This window comes from Trichechus manatus, unplaced genomic scaffold (genome assembly GCF_000243295.1).
Source record: "Trichechus manatus latirostris isolate Lorelei unplaced genomic scaffold, TriManLat1.0 scaffold00032, whole genome shotgun sequence".
Taxonomy (NCBI): Eukaryota; Metazoa; Chordata; class Mammalia; order Sirenia; family Trichechidae; genus Trichechus; species Trichechus manatus.
Window position 1 is genome coordinate 6,452,162 of NW_004443968.1, and position 19,030 is coordinate 6,471,191.

The window sequence follows — 19,030 nt, forward strand, 5'->3', positions numbered from 1 at the left end:
AGGAGCCCATTTTTTTTAAACAGGGTGCTGTTGGTACTTTGGGTGACTAATGCTTCCTTATGAATGACTGTCCTGCACTTTGCAAGAACATTAGCATTGTCTCCCTCCCCCGCCCCCAACTAATTGCATGTAGCACTCCAAAGTCATTATAAGAGCCACTTTCCTCCACATTTTAGTGTGCCTTCTAGGGGAAAATTTGGCCTTGGGTTTTGTACCCATTGTTAAGATTAGGTAATGCTGTTTTGTAGTAATGTGTGTTATTTTTCCTGGAACAAACTCAAAATGTTGAACAGTTTGATTTTGCCTCTGCTATTGAGATCTGTGACACTCAGTGATGCTTTATCTTTCAATGGAGAGCCTACCTCTAATATGGACAGAAACCCTTCAAAAATGTTAAAATTTATTACCTTAGCCAAATATTAGTTAAGTATATATATTTCTTATATATTTGTAAATGTTTCATCAATTCATTAAAAGTTGATGGGTTTTACAGTAAATTAGGCACTCAAAATAATTATTGATTAATTTTATAAAAAGCTAATGAATCGAAGAATTGTTTAAGGCACAGGAAGTGAACTAAGTCTGTGACCTTACTGACACAGACTTTACCACCATCAAAAGAATTACACATTTATGATACTATATAAATAATAAATAAAAATGGGTGATGGGCCCAGAGGGAGAAAAGGGCAGGAGGTAAAGCATTTGACAGTTTTGCTGTGCATTATCTTCTACACTTTCGTTGCATTGTGGTTTTCTGAGGACTAGGACTTCCAGAGTGTTGCATGCTAATGGACGCTAACTTGAAGGTGAGAAATCTCCCTGTCACTTGCTGTGGTCTGAAAAGAAAAAAAAAGTTGAATAATTAGGCACACATCCAGTAGTCAACTGGCTGCCTAGGGCAGGGTTTATCGGAAGGAGCTGAACCTGCTGCATTGGACAGACCTCAATTTTAAGCATGCATTGAACTTATTATTCCTAAGTCAAAAAGTAGGTGCAGGAGGAAGTGTCCTGGAGTTGAGGAAAAGAACGTGAACTTCAGAGTCAGCAAAGACGTGGACTTAAATGCCACTTCTGTTATATACTAACCTTGGGAAAGATAGTATTCTCAAATTAGTTTTCACTTGCTCTGTATCAGTCTGAGGGTGCCATTCATGAAGAAGTCATTCTCTGTTCATGCTTCTATTTCATGTACTGCATGCAAGTGTTACAGAAAAATCAACTAATGTGCCTCTTTTTTAGAAGGTATAAAATAGGGACAATAATATTTATATAAAATAGTAACAATAACATTCCCTCCTACTAATATTCTCATGAGAATTAGTGGAGATAATGTCTGCAGAACACTAGATATCTTTCCGTTTTTCCTCTCTCCTTTGTCCTCTCTCCTCATCTTTCCTTTCTTTCCCTTCCCTCCTTCCTTCCAAATGCTGCATAACAAAATTCAATTATAATGCATTGATGAATTTCCATGCAAGTAACAAAGAAAATATTGGAACTAGAAATGATTTTCCACATCAGACTTCTTTTCAAATAATATTAAAAAAGTACAAAGCAGTGGATTAATTTCATCGCAATACCAACATGTACTCAATTCGCAGGAACATCTTGCTCTATTGACTTAATTCCTGAGCATCACTTTCTTCATATTGTTGAATATGTCAGTAATTAGTAATACTTTCTTTCTTGAGAGGGTCAGTGGCAACCATAGTAGTTTGTTCAGGGCCATGTATACTAATTATTAACAAACAATGATTTAATGGATTGAGTATAAAAAGAAGTTGTAGAGAGGAAACTTAGATATTTTCTTAAGACTGCCATGCAAATTTTCCGCAGAATGGAATTCTATTAGCTGTCCTTTGCCATGGGATCCATGAGATATTCTATAGTTCTATTTCAGGGTATATTATTATCTTTTATTTTTGTTACTGGTTTTTGGACTTTTTGATGTACTTTGCTTTGATTTCTTTAGATCACATTAGATCTTTCAGACCCATGTTGTGCTCTGTGGGGTACAAGATTAATGTCAAATTACCAGAACAAAAATATCTGAGAGGAAAGAAATGATGGTAAAGGTAATTTCAAATCCGCAGCTTTGTATAAAGCACATAATTACAAGTATACATGCATGTATATATTTTATAGGCATATGTATATATACACTTCTACTATGTAATAAGGAGTTAACTTATGCTGTACAATTATTATTATTCAAACTTATTAAGATAGTATAGAACAAGTCAGTGGTATTTAAAGATTTGAGTGTCAAGGAAAAAGTGAATGGCAAAATGAGAAGGTCCTAGAAAATTACTGATTTATGAACATCAGTGTGCGTCATAAGTTGGTTATGTTTTATTAGGAAAAGCTTACTGAAAATGGGAAAAAGTTAAATGTATCATATATCATAATATTTAAATATTCTAGATGCTGATGTGCTAAGTTTATTCTATTTTAATTAGTCATATTTGACATGAAAAATATTCATCTATTTTTTATTCTTTAACTGCAGATTGGTATTTTATATATTTAAGTGTGATATATATATCTATATATATACATCAAACCCAGTACAAGGAAATACACACACACACATATATTTTTGCCTTACACTGTGCCTTTGTCCCTGCTGTCCCTGTCTCTCTTCATCCAGAATTGGAAGGGATAGCACTTTTAATACTACGTTTTAGAGTAGGTGGTTATGTTATTAGTATTTTCTGAAGTTGATATGCCTTTAAAAATAAAATGGATTATACCATTACTTGTCCTCATTTAGCAGATATATTTAATGTTTTAATTATGAAATATTTGATGGGGAGACTAGCTTGGGAGATTCTTGATGCTTGAAATCAAGTTCACTTGGGAGGTAGAGAAGAAATTTTAATAATTTCAGCAAAGGAAATTTTATATATTTCTAGCAGTAAGTATGCCTAAGACAGCATGCTTGCTGTTCTATACCACTCTAAGGGTGCCATTCATGAAAAAGTCATGCACTGTTCATGCTTCTTTTTTATGTACTGCATGCAAGTTTTATAGAAAATCAAGTAATGTCCCTCTTTTTAAAGAACATACAACATGAAAAGGGTATGCTCCAACATTAGTTGGAGTCTCTAACAGTATAAAGACAAATTTTTCCTAGCTGTTTCCCATGCCATGAAGGCGGCATTCAACCTTTTTTTTTTTGTAATCAATGTATATAGCATTTTCTGAGACCTCTGTGTGCCCATTACAATGACGTGATGTTCACTTGTATATTTGAGCCATTGTGATTGGTTTCTTTTCTGGAGGGGAAGGTTGTGAGTGCAATGGAAGCTACAACCTGTCTTTTCTCAAGATGGTCTTGTTGATTTTGAACATCTTGTGAAAGACAACAGAGACCAAATAGCAATTCTCTCTTTTTAATATAACAAGTAATGTGAATATAGAAGAATATTCTTTTAAAGCCTAAAGGAAAATATTCAGATTCCCTTCATCTTTATTTTGAATTAAAAAAAAAGTACATATTTTTTCTCAAATTGCAACGACTTGTACTTGATACTTGAAATTCAGAATCTCTTGGTGTTTTTAAACTGAATCTTAAATGCAGCATTCTTTTGAGACTTTTTATATCTACCTTCCAACATTAACCCTTTGTCTTCTACCACTATTGCTAGTACCAGTGTGATGGTCAAGGTTTTGTGTTAACTTGGATGGGTCATGATTTCAGTGGTTTGGCAGTTATGATGTAGTTTGGCAGTCTTATGATGTTGTGATCACTTCCAAGATAAGATTTGATATAATGTGATCACCTCCATTATGAGATCTGCTATGAGTAGCCAATCAGTTGAAAGGGAGTTTCCTTGGGCGTGTGGCCTGCATCGAAGATAAGTGGACATTCTGGAAAGTCTCATGGGCTTTTGCAGTTGGCTCCTGTTTGTCTGACCTCTGGTTCTTGGGACTTGGGCTAGCAGCTTACCTGCCGTCTCGCCTGTCAATCTTGGGATTTGTTAATCTTTGCAGCCTGTGAGCAAGAGCCCCGCTCTCTGACCTGCCCAATCTTGGGTTCGCCAGCTCGTGCAGCTACACGAATCAGGAGAAGTGTCTATCCTGACCCATGCACTTGGATGTTCCAGCCTCTACAACCATGTGGGCCATTTCCTTGATATAAATCTCTGTCTGTGTATATTTATATGCTTTACTGGTTTTGCTTCTTTAAAGAACCCAGCCTAAGACAACCACTATTAATGGTAATCAGTAGTTACTGTTTTCTACATGGCAGGTATTCTGTTATGTAACTTACATATATTTGGTCAACTAATTTTTCCCCAAGAAACTATGACTTAAATATTATTATTTTATTCTTCAGCAGAAGTAAAAAGCAAACAAACAACTAAGACCATTTAATACTTTTCCTAAGATTCAACTTGATGGAGGCTGGACTTGAGTTCAGATTTGTCTGACTACAAAGCCGATATCCTTAGCTTCTGCAGTGATTCTTTGCATTTGGGATAAAACAGTTCTTCAATGTGCAGCTCTTTGCTGATCATTGCACGACAATTAGGAACTTGAGTCCCACTCTCTGAATGGTAGTAGCATCCTCCTATCAATGTGTGATCAATAAATGCCTCCACACATTTCCAAACATCCCCTGGCTAGAGATGAAGGGGGACTGTACAGCCCTGGGGAAAAATCATCACTGTAAGTTAGGTGGTCAAGGAATGAAAAGTTTTGTTTTTTTATTGCTTTTTTTTTTTTTTTAAAAAAAAAGAAGTTATGGTGGAGATTAGTTCACAAAGTCATTGTATCTTTGAACCTGAGTAGGCATGGCTAGGGAGGAGCCCTCGTAGCACAGTGGTTAAGCGCTGGGCTGCTAATGGAAACGTTGGTGGTTCAAACCCACCAGCAGCTCCTCAGGAGAAAGACGCAGTGATCTGCTCCTGTAAAGACTGCAGACTGGGAAACCCTGTGGGGTAGTTCTACTCTGTCCCGTAGGGTTGCTATGAGTCAGAATTGACTCAGTGGCAATGGGTAGGCATGGCTGTTTCCCTTAGTGCAAGAAAGGACATGGGAGGGGCCAAAGGTGTAATTAGCTCCATATTTGAGAGGCTCAACTGCTTTTGTAAAATCTACACTGTATCTTCAAGATATCACAGGCAGCTATAGGTGCTTCATGGTTATAGTCAATAACACAACTTTTAAGAGATAGTCCAAGGCCAAAGTAGAACACCAGTCCCTAGAAAAGTTAGCCTAGAAGTATAAAAGGGAATGAGTTAACAAAACTGTGTACATGGTAGACTGTCATTAGTTGCAATAAGAAAGCTTCAGCTCAGGTATTGGACATGGGATATGCAGTCAAAACAGTCTGTAACAGCATGACCCACTTCTGAGTACCAGAGAATAGACAAGGTAAATATTAATATTTTCATCTCAGGTCACAGGAACTTGTCACAGGGCAGGGACTATAAGTAACGAGGATGAAAAATAAGATGGACTGAGGAGTTAGGTACCTCTGAGCTGAGATGGTTTGATAGCCTGAAGTAGGTTTCAGTGGTATGGGAATCAAGTACACAAAGGTAAAGTCATTTAACCATATCCTCAGCTTCTGAAGAGCTTAAACTTCACCATAGGCAGGAGCCAGGGTTGTAGGCAAGTCTGGAACAGAAACTGTCAATAACAGTAGTGACCCCATTTACCATTGGGTCTCTAAAGAAAAATTCTTATTTTAAAATATTTTTCCAAGCTTAAGTGGTACGTGTCCTCACCCTGGTCTTTGACTGACATAATTAAAAGTGAGTGTGGAGGATATTTGATAGTCTTTTTGACCTTTCAGTGTGTGAAGCCTCATGTGATATGTGAAGGATCCCCCTTTAAAAAAAATGTAGTAAATATAAACATATATGATATATATATATATATATCATAAAGTTTAGCATCTTAACCATTTTTAAAGCATACAATTGAGTGACATTAATTGTGTTCACAATGTTGTGCAACCATTACCACTATTTCCAAAACTTTTTCATCACTCAAACAGAAACTTTGTACCCCTTAAGCAATAACTCCTCATTCTTGTCTTGTTCCAGCCCTTGGTAACCTCTAATCTACTTTCTGTCTCTATGAACTTGTGTACTCTAGATATTTTATATAAATGGAATAATACACTGTTTGTCCTTTGTGTCTGACTTATTTCACTTAGCATGTTTCCAAAGTTCATCCATATCCATAGCGTATATCAGAACTTCATTCTTTTTTATAGCTGAATAATGTTCTATTGCATAAATATATCACATTTTGCTTGTCCATCTGTTGATGGACGTTAGGGTTATTTCTACTTTTGGCTACTGTAAATAATGCTACAATGACTATTAGTATACAAACGTCTGTTTAAGTCCCTGCTTTTAAGTCTACGAGTAGAATTTCTAGGTTATATGGTAATTTTAGGTTCCTGGGTGGTGCAAATGGTTTGTGCTTGACAACTAACCTAAGCGTTGGCGATGCGAACCCACCCAGTGGTATTGTGAAAGAAAGGCATGGTGATCCGCTTCCATGAAGATTACAGCCAAGAAAATTCTATGGAGTAGTTCTAGTCTGTAACACACGGGGTTACCATGAGTGGGAATCAACTTGATTGCAATAGGTTTGGTTTTTGGTTTTATGGTAATTCTATGTTTAATATTTGAGGAACCACCAAACTGTTTTCCACAGCATCTGCACCATTTTACATTCCCACCAGCAATTGACGAGGATTCCAATTTCTCCACATCCTTGCCAAAACTTGTTATTTTCTTTTTTTTTCTATAATAGCCATCTTAATGGAGCCCTGGTGGTGCAGTGGTTAAGAGCTACGGTGAGCTACAGCTGCTAACCAAAAGGTTGGCATTTCGAATTCACCAGCCACTCCTTGGAAACCCTATGGGGCAGTTCTACGCTGTTGTATAGGGTCGCTATTAGTTGGAATCAACTCAACAGCAATGGGTTTGATGATTTTTTTAATGAGTATGAAGTGGTGTCTCATTGTGGTTTTGATTTGTTTCCCTAGTGACCAAAATCGTCTATTTGTTGTATTGTGGTGGCTTGTGTGTTGCTGTGATGCTGAAAGCTATGCCACCTGTATTTCAAATACCAGCAGGGACACCTGTAGTGGGCAGATTTCAGTGGAGCTTCTAGACTAAGAATAGGAAGAAGGACTTGGCGGTCTACTTGTAAAAGAAAAACTGGCTAATGAAAACCTTATGAATAGCAGCAGAACATTGTCTAATATAGTGCCAGAAGATGAGCCCTTCAGGTTGGAAGACACTCAAAATATGACTGGGGAAGAGCAGCCTCCTCAGGTAGAGTCCACCTTAATGACATAGATGGAGTCAAGCTTTTGGGACCTTAAATTTACTAATGTGGCATGACTCAAAATGAGAAGAAACAGCTGCAAACATCCATTAATAATTGGAATGTCGAACGTACAAAATATGAATCTAGGAAAATTGGAATCTGTCAAAAATGAAATCGAGCACTTGAAGATAGATATCCTAGGCATTAATGAGCTGAAATGGACTGGCAGTGGCCATTCTGAATCAGACAATCATATGATCTACTATGTCAGGAATGACAAATTGAAGAGAAATGGCGTTGCATTCATTGTCCAAAAGAACATTTCAAGATCTACCCTGAAGTACAATGCTGTCAGTGATACGATAATATCTATACATCTACAAGGAAGACCATTTAATACAACTATTATTCAGATTTATGCACTAACCACTAATACCAAAGAAATTGAAGATTTTTACCAACTTCTGCGGCCTGAAACTGATCAAACATTCAGCCAAGAGACATTGATAATTACTGGTGATTGGAATGCAAAAGTTGAAAACAAAGAAGAAGGCTCAGTAGTTGGAAAATACGGCCTTGGTGATAGAAACGACACCAGATATTGCATGATAGAATTTTGCAAGACTAGTGACTTAGTCATTGCAAATACCTTTTTTCACCAACATAAAAGGTGACTGACTATACACATGGACCTCACCAGATGGAATACACAGGAATCAAATCGACTACATCTGTGGAAAGAGTGGATAGAGGAGCTCAATATCATCATTCAGAACAAGGCCAGTGGCCAACTGCAGAACAGACCATCAATTGCTCATATGCAAGTTCAAGTTGAAACTGAAGAAAATTAAAACAAATCCACGAAAGCCAACATATGATCTTGAGTATATCCCACCTGAATTTAGAGACCATCTGAAGAATAGATTAGATGCATTGAACACTAATGACAGAAAATCAGAGAAGTTGTGGGATGATATCAAGGATATTATACATGAAGAAAGCAAAAGGTCATTAAAAACACAGGAAAGAAAGAAAAGACCAAAGTGGATCTCAGAAGAGACTCTGAAACTTGTTCTTGAATGTACAGTAGGTAAAGCAAAGGGAAGAATTGATGAAGTAAAAGAGCTAAACAGAAGATTTCAAAGGGCAGCTCAAGAAGACAAAGTAAAGTTTATAATGATATGTGCAAAGACCTGGAGTTAGAAAACCAAATGAGAAGAACGTGCTCAGCATTTCTCAAGCTGAAAGAACTGAAGTAAAAATTCAAGCCTCGAGTTGCAATACTGAAGGATCCTGTGGGCAAAATATTGAATGATGCAGGCAGCATCAAAAGAAGATGGACAGAATACACCAAGTCACTGTGCCAAAAAGAAATGGTTGACGTTCATCCATTTCAGGAGTTAGCATATGATCAAGAGCCAATGGTATTGAAAGAAGAATTCCAAGCTGCACTGAAGGCTCCAGGAATTGACAGAATACCAATTGAGATGTTTCAAAAAGGGAAGCGATACATATTTGTGCCCATTCCAAAGTAAAATGATTCAACAGAACGAGGAAATTATTGAACAATATCATTAATATCGCACTCAAGTAAAATTTTGCTGAAGATAATTCAAAAATGGTTGTAGCAGTACATCAATAGGGAACTGTCAGAAATTCAGGCCAGATTCAGAGGAGAACCTGGAACGAAGGATGTTATTACTGATGTCAGATGGATCTTGACTGAAAGAAGAGAACCTACATTTTATTGACTATGCAAAGGCATTCAGCTGTGTGGATCATAACAAATTATGGATAACATTTCTAAGAATGGGAATTCCAGAACACTTAATTGTGCTCATGTGGAACCTGTACATAGACCAAGAGGCATTCATTCTGTTTCCGTCTTACCTGTGTCTATGGCAGATTCCTCAACCCCCCACTTCTCCACTAAAGAATTAAGCAACAACAGGTTTATTCTATCTTAGGAGGTGTCATAACTTTCTGATTTACAGCTCATTGGCTTCTTTGCATATTCAAAACTCGTTGTTGTTAATTGCCATCAAGTCAGCTCCAACTGGTGATCCTCTTATACACAAAATAGCAAAATGTCACTCAGCACTCTTATGGACATAAAAAACTATGATTTTGTAGGTAATCTGACTGTTATCGTTAGGATGTAAGTGATGTTCTCTTTCAATTTTCTACATTTTTCCTGCCCATGCTGGGGATCTGCGTCAACAGAGACCTATGCTGGCACCAGAATGAGAAGCATAGGGATGATTGGAATGGTGGCTTCTGTCTTAGGTGCTGTTCTGCATCACCATCTGCTGTGGTCTGACTCATTTGTTTCCACAAGTTACCTCTTGCTGCATCTGGAAGCCCCTGAAGAGCTCTCTGCTCTATGCCCTGCAACCTAGTATCATTTATTATTATTTTATTTTCTGCTTAACTTAGCCAGAGTTGGTTTCTCCTTCCTATAATTAAGTATCTTGATGATATATTAAGTGTTACTAAGACAGGCTTAAAAATAAATGAGTATAGCATTGAACATATTTGTTATTTATGCCACTTCAATTGTGTTTTTTTGTTTTGTCCTTCATTTCCTTGCATATCACTGAAATTTATTATTCAATTGAAGTGTTTTCCTTCCTCATTTTATAATGTTACTAAGATGATAATGACAGTCTTTAAGCTATCCTGATATTTGTACTCTAACACCTTGTATTCAGAATACTGTGTAGAGTTTTTAGGCCATTTTCTATGGGGTGGATTTATTCTGATCTTACACTTCTCAACAGACTTGGAGTTCCTTGAGGGATGCCCAAGTATCACTTTTTTACCTCTTACGATTCTGCTAAAAATATACCATTGAAGATTACTGAAGACTTGATTGCTTTTTTGTTGTTGCCTGTTAGTGAATAAAGAAAAAAAGAAAAAGTAAGCCTGGTAAAAGCCAGAATTTCTCTTGAATGGTTCATGAAGTTTTTGAAGCCCGTACGTCTTCCTTTATTCTTGATCTTGGTTAACTGCATTTTCATGCAACCAGCCACCCAAACCAGTTATTCATGACTCCTACCTCATCCACCAAATTCAACTTTCACTACATCCTACCTTGTGAATATTTCATCCCTTCCCAACTACCTTTCCATGCCACTATACTAGTCCACTTCTTCATCTTTTCTCATTTTACTTGCATTGGCTACAATAGAAGGCTGCTAGGCGCGATTTTGTAGGGTTCAAAAAAAAGCCCTCATTACTGGTATTTCTTTTGATCAAACTTTGCATCTCAAATAAGGCAATTTAAAAAGTTAACAGAAAGAAACACCCATGAATTGATCAGCAGCGATTGTTATAAAACTACTTTTAGCTTTGACAGCTATCATTTAAAAAGAGAGTAGCCTAGAGGGATAGTTTGTTTTAATAGGCAACTCAGACTTTCAGAAAGCTGTGGAGCATGCGTTACTTCCAGGCAAAAACAAATCATGGGATTAGGAACAGAATTCCTGGAGCATGATCTATATATGACTCTGGAAACCTGGGAGACTAATTTGGACTTGGGCAGAAGTTCTTCATTGTGAGTCTCAACATATTGGTATAAATCAGTATGAGCAGGAGGAATGCACTAGTTATTTTCCCTTTGCTCCTCCAGAGCTATTCTCCACCCTTCTCCTCCCTGCTTTGTGCCCTGGGGGCACAAAGAAATTTTGGTTCTGCCTCAGTGTGCTCCCTTGCCCTTCAGCTTCTGGTTAGGCATGGCCAATGAGAGACACTGGCAAAACATCAGACTGACAGTCAGTGAGGTCAGGGTGTTTATTCATCAGGTTTTGTCCTGCCAGGTTGCCGAATCATTGACTCTGTCCTTCTTTTATGTCTCTTCTCACTGCTTTCTGTAACTGGTCCCTCTCCTTGCCTCCTCAGCCTTAGGGGTGATCACAGCCCCACAATTACTAGCTCCAAGGCACTGCACTATACCTTGAAGGTTTCTTCTACCTCCATATTTACTTTTTAAAATACCTCCTTTATTAAACTCTGGAGCCCTGGTGGTTCAGTGGTTAAGAGCTCCAGTGAGCTACAGCTGCTACCCAAAAGGTTGGCAGTTTGAATCCACCAGCCGTTCCTTAGAAACCCTATGGGGTAGTTCTGCTCTCTCCTCTAGGGTCACTATGAGTCGGAATCGACTGGATGGCAATGGGTTTTTTTTTTAAATTAAACTGTAGTCAATTGCCTAATTTGTGTATGTCTTCTGTTTCCTGCTGGGAAATAGGGAAATGTAGGAAATACTCAAAATAGTCAACAACCTGTTAAGCATGGACACCAAGTAATTAGATTAGATGCACCTATAAAAAGTAAGTAAGGCAACATCAGTGAATACTCCATGGATATCAGTGCTGGTTAAGAAATGAGGAGCAAGTATTTTATAAGTAACAGTGGGGAATGTGCCAAAGTTTACTGATGATTTTTCTAATAGAGTGGATTCAAGGTGTATAATAACTTCTCCTAAGTAGCAGAGAGAGGGAGGGTAGTATAGCAGTCGGCCTGGGGGAGTCTCATAACCAAAATATGGTGATTGTGTGCTCTTGGTTGGGTGCTTCCCCTCCATTTGGTAGAAATCCAAGCGTGTTTTTAGACCACCTCATTATCTTTCCTTCTAAGCTAGGGTTCTGATTTTACCAATCAAGATATCCTCTTCTTAAATCCGTAATACATTCTATTCTACTACTATAAAACATTTTTAAAAAAATTTTATTTATTGTACTTTAGAAGAAGGTTTACAGAACAAACTAGCTTCTCATTAAATAGTACACATGTTGTTCTATGACATTGGTTAACAACCCCGTGACATGTCAACACTCTCCCTTCTTGACCTCGGGTTCCCTATTATGAGCTTTCCTGTCCCCTCCTGCCTTCTAGTCTTTGACCGTGGGCTAGTGTGCCTCTTTAGTCTCATTTTGTTTTATGGGCCTGCCTAATCTTTGGCTAAATGGTGACCCTCAGGAGTGACTTCATTACTGAGCTAAAAGGGTGTCCAGGGGCCATACTCTTGGGGTTTCTCCAGTCTCTGTCAGGCCAGTAAGTCTGGTCTTTTTTTTTGTGAGTTAGAATTTTGTTCTACCATTTTCCCCAGCTCTGTCTGGGACCCTCTATTGTGATCCCTGTCAGAGCAGTCAGTGGTGGTAGCTGGGCACCATCTAGTTGTATTGGACTCAGTCTGGTAGACAGAATACATTTTTAATCTTACAGAAATCATATACAACTTCACAAATCCTTCAACCAAATACATCCAATATATTTGTTACCTAGCCCAATGTATCTCCCTCTCCTAACACAATCATTTTCCCACCTGATTACTACTTCCCACCAGATAGAATTGCATTTTCTCTGATGGTGAAATGTTTACAATGCCCATCACAGCTATTGCTATGTCTGAGAACCTTTCCTGGAAGCTACCACGCAGAACTGGTCACTATTCTCTGTGCTTGAAAGCACTTCTCACCCTGTGTTGTGATTAATAGGGTATGTTTCTGTACCCATTGCTAGATTTTGATCTTCTTGAAAACAGGGATCAAATCTTTTTCATCTTTATAACCTTAGAGCTTACAGCTCTGCACGATGGAACTCTATAAACGTCTGCTGAACTGAATTCAATGAATCCGGTTACTGCAGGTTAGATGGTGAGCATGTATGTGAGAGAGCAGTAATTCCAGCCCAGGTCTATTCTCACTCCTAGGTCCAAGCTCTCGTCTACTATAATGTGGTCTGTTTCCTAATTGTTTTACAGCAGTTTTTGCTCTGATATATGCATTTTTTTTAATGTTAAATTTACCGTATGTTTTAGGAAATTGATGATTTCTTTTGTGGTTCTCAGATCTGATTTACATATGCATCGATAGGTTTTGTGTTCTTTGTATCATAAATCAAAATAATAAGAGTCTCAAACCATGCCATTGAAAGTATGATTTTTTAAAAAGCTTTATTCCTATTTCTTCTCTGGAGAGTGGGAGCAAAATGAGAGACAGAGGTATACAAACTGTTCGTATAATACTATAGAGAGCCTGATGTATCATAATGGGTCCAGGATCGTAAACGTCTCTCTTGGTACTCTTAACACTGTCAGATTATTACTGTGTTCTCAGATTCAGCTAGATGTGTTCAAGGATCTTCTTTGGTCTGAAAGGTCAGCTGCTTTTAGTTGTGCACTGGTAGAATACTAATACGTCCTTATTCAAATTACCTGCTACAGCACTTATTAAATTGATGGCCCTGTGCTCTAATTTAATACTGGTGTCGTTCAGGGGTGGGCTGCAGCGGCACTCTGTGCTGAACTGGGTGATGCTTAGGCAAAGTTCAAGCCGAAACCATGGTTTGGGGCTGCATTTTCCCACTAAATTAGCAGTCAGATGCAGTGTATAATTAATTAGAACAAACCAGGGAAAGCTTGTCATTTAATAAGCCTTTTTTATTTCCACATTACACAAACAGTGGGAATTGATCCATTAAGTGCCTGGCTATTATTGCTGTTTAATGTATGTCTGGTTGTTAAATTGAGATGTCTAGGTACATACATTCAGAGTTTAAGAGCCCCTCACAGTTTGTTCAGTATTTGCTGAGATTTTAAGTCATGTTCCACAGAATCAATAATATCTTCATTACTCAATTTGAGACTGGTTTGAACATGTATATGGAGTCAAGCCGCTAGTTTTATCATAGTCTCAGAAATATGTTCTCATATATCTTTCAGCGAGTCCCCCCCATATTAAATATTGTATTGTGTTTGCAGCATTCTATCTTCACTTTCCTTTTTTATATAATCCTTGCTTACAAATGCCTAAGGCAGAGAATAACTTTATCTTTGCTGTATTCAGCATAGTATCATGGAATGCTAGAGTTGGAAGGAGCTTTATGAAATATACAGAATGAAGTTTCAGCTGCCCTGTCAAGATATGCGGAAGGGCACAGAGTCTTATCGGTGCTCGAAGAAACATAAAAGAGCAGACCATTCAAAGCAACACCTAAAGTAATGTTTTCTTCCTTCAAATGTTTGAGAATGATTTACACTGTTTTGTGAACTGGTTGTTTACAGTTCTAAGGTGATTAACAAATGTGTTCTTTAGCATAAGTATCATTACATGTTAGGCTTCAGAAATGAAACATTAAATCCTTGTTCTTCTTTAGTTAATGCCGATTGGAAAACTAGAAATGTGAATGTGGAATTACTTCAAGAACAAAATAACTCGTTTGAACGGTTGATGAGTGCCATTTGCCACATGGAGAAATTATTGGATTTGCCAATGTCAATCACATCCAAATTAGTGAGATTAGTCCCTATGTAAAATGTCACACATCAAGGAAGCTAAATATATGTGGTATACATATATACCCATATATATGGAAATATACCTTCAAGTCTCTTATAAAGATCAATATGCATAATCATAAAACTGTCAACATTTCTGATTTTTTTTCTTATAAACCAAGAAAACTTTACTGAGGTTTGCATAGGAACTGTTAGGCCTACTTTTTTTTTTAAGGACACAGTTTGGGATTACTTTCTCCTTCTATAATTAGGAGAGATATTTGAGCTGCAGTCTTTTTACTAAACTGTGAAAAAACTGGTGTGAAGAATTGCTGAAATAAAATGCTCGTGGCACAAAATAGTCATGTTTTGGGGCCAGTTCAAATCTGTGTTATAACACTTATCTAATTCTGACCTATATTACAATCAGATGTTTCCATGTTTGTCTCCTATCCTGAATGAAAGGTCCTTGAGTGCTGGGACGTGTCTAAATATGATATCATACTTTTTATTTCTTAAATTCCCCTACAGAATTAAAAACAGTGTAATATACTTGTGTGGTGCTGAGGGAAAGATTGTTTAAATGAATGGGCAATTATCTTAAAAGGGAAGCAAGTTAGGAAAAATATTTTATTTCCCCATGCTTAATCAACCTAATGCCATAAAAAGTAATTCACTGTGATAATAAATACATACTTTTGCATCTTCCATTAAATTTCCTGCTTTGTCAATTTTTCATAAAATCGTGAAATTATCTTCTTGGTGCCATTGTCTTTTTCTCCATGAGAAAGGTTTGAAATTATTTACTCACTAACAAACCCATTCATTCATTCACTCATTTATTCATTTATTCACTTACACATTCATTCACCAACATTTAAGAAGTCCTGCTATAGGCCAGTAACTCAATAAAATATAAATGGGTAGAGTTTCCCATTTTCCTATTTTTGGTATACACTGCTTTTTCATTGATATTCTTCAGGTAATAAAAATTAGTATTTTCATTACTTACGAATGTTGCTAGGTTTTGTGATAACATTAGACCCCATCATCCAATATTTCCGGTTCTTCTCTGCCCCATCATAGTTAAGTATGTATAATACAGCTTTGGCTAATGGATTGGGATAAGTGTGAGATATGCTATGTTCTCTTCCTTCAGCCTGTGTTGAGATAGATCTTAATCAGTCTGGATCCCTGGACTCTATAATAAGAAGAAACTCCTATTTACCTGTTGACCAGTTAGTGTGAGTTAAAAATAAACTTTTGTTGTGATAATATAATAATTGGGTAATACATAATTAGGTATTGTTTCTTTTTGCTATATAATCTTGCCTGTCCTAATTTAGACGGTCATTACAAATGATAAGCTTTTTCTTGAATGCAATACCTCATAGGTAAGCTAAGACAAATAAAGGACAATCTTTGAAGTGTATATTTGACATTTTTCTTACATATAAGAAAATTTGGTGGAGGATCCCAATTTCTCACAATTTGTAGATTATATATGAAAATAACCTACATGCTTAAATTTAAACTATGTTGTAACAATTTTTATTTTTAATTAACCAAGAAGTCCTCCCTCTAAAAGCCTATCACTCCTAAATCACAACATTTTGATTTACCCAGTTGTGTGAATGGCATTTCTAATTTGTAACACAAGGTCAAAGGAAAAAATGGGAGATCTTATTTTCCTTTCAGTAGGTCAATTTAGTAGTCTTCTTATATATTTGGGCAGTTTGGATAATTACTGATCTGAAAATAAGCGAATAAAACTTATGAAACAACATTAGGTTTGGCTATAAATAAAATTCACTTCACAGTGAATTCTGTCAACTTTGATCTTTGAATAATTTTTGTAATCAGCATTTCCTGATATTAAAAACAATTCCAAATTAAAATTTTTATGAGTAGTAATATGAACCAAAAACTACTAACCTCTTGGTTTTTGCACCGATTTTTTTAAATATTACTTCAGTGCAATTAACTTTAAACTCATCATCTGTGAAATGTGGAAAATGAATAATAAATGATGACTAACTTATTGATGAGATAATGTGAGGTATTTTAGTTTTTATTTTTGAAATGTCTTTAGAATAAAGGACATCTTTAATCTGCACATGTAAAATAAATAATAAAATATTTAAAGGAAATTTTGAATTAAAGAATGTTGATAAAAAAACGAAAGGGCATATAATACTTAAACTCTTTCGTTTAATTCTATTCTGGATGACCATTGGAAAGGAAAAACAAAACAAAACAAAAACAGTGGCTGAGAGTCGAATCCCAGTCTTCCGCATGGAAGGCAAGAATTGTACCACTGAATGACCACTGACCCCAGAACATTCTAGAAGGATGTATATTTGTTATACTGTTCAAATTTAAAAAGCTGATGAAACTCTTATAAATTCTCATCCTGTTACTGAGGAAGGTTATATCCAGTGTTGCCCTCAAAAAATAACTTTTTGAATAAAAAAGGGAGTGGAAACTTAACTAGTTATTGACTATTAAGAAAAGTGTAAGAAAATATAAAACTTACATAGTCTATAAAATGTTTGAGAAAGTATGCCATTAAAATGATCAAAATGTTTTCACTTTTTATTTACTTCTTGAAATTACTTAAGAAACATTCACATTTTAAAAGATTATTCTTCCACCGCATCCAAAGTTTTATCGCTTTTTGTATCCTTTGAGTCTGATTCTTTTCTAAGACATTTTTCCCTAACTAAATGTAGTTCAAAAGATATTCACCACAGTCTATCCATAATAGTAATGAAAAAGAAATTATTTTAATACTTAAGAATAGGAAAAATGGTTAAAAAAATTACTATGGTGGATCAAAACAATGAAATTTGGTATAGTCATAAATATGATACAGAAAAATACATTAGGGTATGCAAAGGTATTCTAGTATATTGTTAGGTGAAAAATTAAGTTACAAAATAGTATATGCCACTCTGACCCCATTATGAACACATATATTTTATATATATTTGCAAATATATACAGACCTGTATATATATGTCTGTTTGCACACACATGGACAAAAAGCTGGATGCATGGATAAATAGGTGATTAGATTAAAGGTCTTCTTACTTTTCTTTTTTACTTAGGTGAATTTTGCAAATTTTCTAAAATGAAGATGTGTGGTCTTTGTGTCCAGAAAAAGTAATATACTTTATTATCATCTTGGGACATGTTAGTGAACATTGCCATTGAAAATTCATTTCATCAGAGCATATAACAACTTCATTGCAATAACAGTTTGAACTCTTGAAGAAAGGTTTCATGAAAAATATGAAGGAAGAGATGGTTCTTTTTCCTTTTCCCATTTAGGCATTTGAAATAGGTATATTAAAGTGAGTTAGCTACAGATGTGTTCCACAACAATTATAAAAAATTCAGCCCATTAAGCTTGCTGTCCTGACCTAAGTACTGTTTCTATTGAGAGAGTACAGTACAGTACTCAAGATAGTTCCCATATAAGGCACTGAAATCAGCATTAAAGGCTTTTGAATTACAGCTGATGAGCATGCAAGGCTGAAAGGAGACATTAATTTTTTTTTTAAGTTCTGAATAGTGTTTAAATTTCTAAGATGAGAGCTGCATTAGTAGAGATTCATACATGTCTCTTTTTCTTTTTCTTTCTGCATGTATGAACACATAAAAGAAGAGTAGAAAAGACAATGACCACACACATTGTCTTTTTATACTTTGGAAGAATTTGAGGAAATAATTACTATTAAAAGAAAAGTATGCAGTCTTAAAAATATATTTTTCTCAGTCATAATGAAGCATGAACAATCATTTGTATTTCATACCTTATTATGATTACAGACAAAATAACACCGAAACACATTTATTCTGGCCATTCTATGTGTGTTGAACACAACTGCAAAACTCCAAATATGCAAATATTTTATTAGTCATTCAAGACCATCTCATTTTTTGTAATTTAATAGTTTTTGAAATGCAAAATTAGACATGAACTTACTTTCATTTTAGGCTACTTGTTTTATCCAAGTCTCAATTAATTGAACCATATTTCCCAGTAACTATTTTTAGCCTTATGGACAGTGTTTGGGAAAGTTGTGTAAAAAACACCTGGAAAATCCTTCAAACACCCAATCACATTGACTTGTATTGTTTTTAGAGTGCTTAGGTCACTAATGCTATTTTTGCTAATAATCATCAATGTATTTGATTTGTTTAACTGCTCTTTTTCTCTTATTTTCAAAAGATTATTGTTATTAATTATTCTTCCCTTTTTCTCCATTATAGGCCATAAAATATGCGGCCTATAAAGTCATTCCTACTGGGAAAGAGTACAGAAAAGTCATCATCTTTTCAATATAAGTATGATTAAAAGGTAAATTCAGACCTCTGAACATCATACAGGTGATAGCGGCACAAAGAAATTGTTGTTGGCATATACAATTATTGATAGTGACTAGT